Source organism: Natrix helvetica (genome assembly GCF_964273705.1).
Source record: "Natrix helvetica genome assembly, chromosome: 3".
Taxonomy (NCBI): Eukaryota; Metazoa; Chordata; class Lepidosauria; order Squamata; family Natricidae; genus Natrix; species Natrix helvetica.
Genome location: NC_138549.1, coordinates 83,432,209 through 83,436,687, shown reverse-complemented (window position 1 = coordinate 83,436,687; position 4,479 = coordinate 83,432,209).

Sequence of the window (4,479 nt, the reverse complement as noted above, 5' to 3'; positions counted from 1 at the left end):
TCTCCCTCTGACCCATATGCATCTTTTAATAACTATGGTTCTTCTTAAATTGATTCCAGTATTTTAAACCTAAAAAAAATAATGAGGCAAGGAGCCTGGTATGTAAGATACATGTATGTACATGTATACTCAGAAGAACCACATGCGGTCCCTGAGTTTAATTGACATTTTGGGTGTGTGTGTGTGTGTGTGTGTGTGTGTGTGTGTGTGTGTGTGTGTGTGTGTAGACAAATGTACACTATACTTCTGTCAATAGAAGCAATTTCTGCTAATGGAAGTGAATAAGTGGATTCACTTTCCTTATCCATAGGCCCAGCTGCATTTTTAAAAGCCTTTGGAACTTAAAAAGTTCTAAGTTCCAAAGTGGATTTTGAGGTCAGACAAAGATCAGAGATCAACTAAAAAAAATAAAAAGTGCCTTCTGCTAGCATATTTAAGGTTTTTTAATCCAATTTAGAAAAGGTAAAGTGCAGCACGATTGCTATCTAAAGCAAATGAACAAATTTACAAATGAGATACTGTTATAATAGCTCCACTAGCAATGATTAGTGGTAGAAGTAATTTATTATTCGAACAGTGCTGTTAAAAAAGAAAGAAAATATTTACAACTAGCTGTACCCGGCCACACGTTGCTGTGGCCTAGTCTGGTTAAATGGAAAAGAAAGAAAAGAGAAAGGGCAACTTTGTAATATGTTTAATTTCACAATGCTTATGGGTATACAATATTTTTTGTTGTTCCATTGTGTGTGCAGATATAGAGATTGTCTGGTTTGCCGACTCTAGAACACGCAACATATAATTGTCCATGTGAGAAACAATCCGTGTCTAGATCTAAACCGCACAATTCTAAAGATTGGCCCTGAGCTTTATTGACGGTGATTGCAAACGCCAATCGAATTGGGAATTGCAATCTCTTAAATTGAAAAGGCATATCCGTTGGAATCATAGGAATGCGCCGAATGAGGACATCTTCACCTTTGAAAGGTCCTGTCAAGATTGTTGCTTCTACGTTGGTTATTAATTTTTTTACTGCAAGCTGCGTGCCGTTGCAAAGCTTTGGCTGGTTGATATTTCGCAGCATGATAATTGGCACGCCGATTTTCAATTGCAGTACATGTGGTGGCATCCCTGGCAGATGAAGTGAATTCAAAAATTCTGTTGGATAATTAACTGCTTCATCTGCTTCCACAACAGTGTCGACGGACTTGTATATGACTGCCTCACTTTGAATGTTAGACTGAATAATATTGTTAAGTTTGTAGACGTCTTTGTTTTTGGCCGCAAGAATAGTTTGTTCACTCAGCCAATCGTGATTCTTATAATTGGTTTGAATATGGGGAAATACTTTTTCAACCAATTCTTCTTTTGATGTCACTAAATTGCAGAAGTTATGAGGCAATGAAATTCATCCTGAGGTCAGATCAACTGGCACTTTTCCATTTTAAATTTCCAGCAATTGATGTGAGAATATCTCAGCTGATCGATCATTTTGCATCTGGACACGCATATTTGTAGTTAATTTTAATGTCTTTACATGTCGCCACAAAGTAGAGTATTTCAGGCAAGCATTTATTTCGTCCACTTGTGTCGATCGAGGTATTACAGTAATGTTTGCCTGAAATCTCCTGCAAGCAATATTAATGCGTTCCCAAATGGTATGATGTTTCCTTGCAAATCTTGCAATGATTGATCAAGAGCCTCGAGCGATTTTTTGTGCACCATTGTGCATTCATCCCAAACAATAAGTTTGCATTTCTGCAATACTTTTCCCATGCCGGATGCTTTGGAAATGTTGCACTTGGGAGTTTCAATGAATTGCATGTTCAATGGCAATTTCAAAGCGGAATGAGCAGTTCTTCCACCTGGTAGCAATGTTGCAGCTATTCCCGACGACACAAGAGCTAAGGCTATGTCATTTTGGGATCAAAATGCTGCCAGAATCAATGTAATTAGGAACGTTTTACCAGTTCCTCCTGGCACATCTAAGATTTCTCCAACCCCGTTATTGATAGTTTGCATTATTTGATCGTAAATGCCATTTTGCTCAAGCGGTAGCTTAGGAATATTTGATTGCACATACGACAAAAGATCACCTGTGTTGTAAGTTTGTTCATGATGCAATTCTACATCGAACGAAGCAGCAGCAGATCGATTCGATGATGGCATTACCAATTGAGAACTTTGTTCGCAATTTCTAAGCACAAATCTACAACGAAGCTTTGATAATGATTGAAGATCATTGAATTCAGCTGTGTAAACGACACAGCTGAATTCCAACACAATGTCACACGAAATAATTAAATCAAAATGAAAATTAATGGAAATGTATGAAAAATCAATATAACAATGTAATCGGAAACATTGAAATGGAATCGTGAAATATTTAGTATAGCTTGTGTTGCTTTTACGTCCAGCAGATGGCACTGGTTTTCAAAAAAGCATGTTTTTACAAAAAAGCATGTTTTAACCTGTCACAGGTGTGACATATATATAATATACGTATATAAAAACATGTGCTTATTCGAATGCAACATTGTGTCAAAATTTCAAAGCAATCGGTGAAGAACTTTGGAGATTTGAGATTTTGAACAAACAAACATTACATTTTTATTTATATAGATGGCAAAGAATTGTAAAATGTATTCCAATGACAGATAAAACTCCAATTATATATAATAGACTAGAAAAGTGCTATGCAATTTTGATGGATATGTAAGTCAGTTTTTCTTAGAATTAACCAAATCTATTAGTGGGTTTTTAAAAATATTATCTGAAAACTGAAAAAATAAGTTTCTAAAACTGCAAGAAAAAATATCTTAGTTAAGTACGAATTCCAAATATTAATGCCTAATGAGCTGTGGGAAGACAATGGCCTTAAATAATAATTCAGACTTTGTGTAAGTAAGCTGTTTAAATTGTTGTGTTCTGTCCACAATAATTATAACTGGTTAAGACACCAGACTAGAAATCTGGAGATTGTTGAATTCTGCTCCCCCCCATAGGCATGAAAGCCTGAGTGACTTTGGACCAGTCACTTTCAGTCCAACTCTTCTCAGGGAGTGGTTGTTGTGGGGAAAATGGGAGGAAGAGGAAGGCGTATTAGATATGATGACCAGTTTGTTTGTGTATAGATACCTGGTACTAACAAATATCAGACTCACCATATTGGTAGTATGGAGTATAACCGATAATTAGGTACATGCTCTTCATATGTAAAACTCTGATGTTGTCCCATAGCAGCCTATTTCAGATGTCCTCAATATACAACCACAGTCTTATTAGATCAATCTCAATCCATCCTATATATTCTACAATAAATTTACAACACAGTCAAGCCATTATTTAAAAACTCATAAAAAGAAGCTGCTAGTAACAGATAACATTGCCTTGCTTGGGTTCACATAATTATGTGCTAATTCATATATTTATAAAACTATTATTGTATCTGAAATCAGTCTTGGAAATGAATGTGCAAACTATAGTGTACAACTGATTAATCAAAAGCGCATTCAGTTTTATAACAATATGAATATAGGTATGGTTTCTAATTAATATGAGGCCATCATGTCAATATGAGAAGAACAAGACTAAATAATAGCCAATTATTTCATTCTGTCATGTTATGTCATGTGTTAAGTAATTAAGCTCCCCGTGAGAAGAGCGAGTATGCAGAGAAGCGTAATGAGAGTGATATGGAATAACACGCACAAACCAGCATACAGACACTGAATAGTATATAAATATAGTAGTTTACTATGTAGAAATATAGAAGTATTCAGAGTCCGGTTTACAGTCCAAGTCATACATGATTCAGTAAGTCAGTTATCAAATAGTCTCAGTTTAACACACAAAGTAGATAACAGTTGCAAACCACAATACCTCAAAATACACCTGATCAGCTTCTAACAAAACAGAGAGAGAGATCTAACAACCATTCTGGCTCCCTCTTATAGCTGCTTGAGGTAACAAACCAATTACATCTCTGAATCATTTAAAGTAACAGTAAAGTAATCATAGCTTATATACATTGCCAAGCCAAGTCTAGGGTTACATCCCTAACAATATCAATATCCAATCTTGAGATGTATCTTTTTAGGTTAATAATTAAATAAATTTAATTAAATAATTAAACAATTTATTGTTACTGAACAAGTTGTTGGGATTCATTTTTGAATTATCAGTCATTATAATGCCTTGTCACTTGTTATTATAATGGGGGCATTGCCTACTATAAATTCAAAGTTCCACCAGTTACAAGCAAGGGTAGCATCTGCTATGCTAATTAGAGTCATAACCAAACTGATCTTATCTTTTTTGCAGCTGTCATTAAGAAAATGTTGCAGTTGTTAAGTCAATCAATGGTTTCCTGGTTTTGCTGAAAACTGGAAGTAAATGTCCGTTTTTAGCAAAACTGTTGTAAAACACAATCATGTGACCACAAGATTCTGCAAAGTGCCATAAACATAGTTAGGTTCCCAT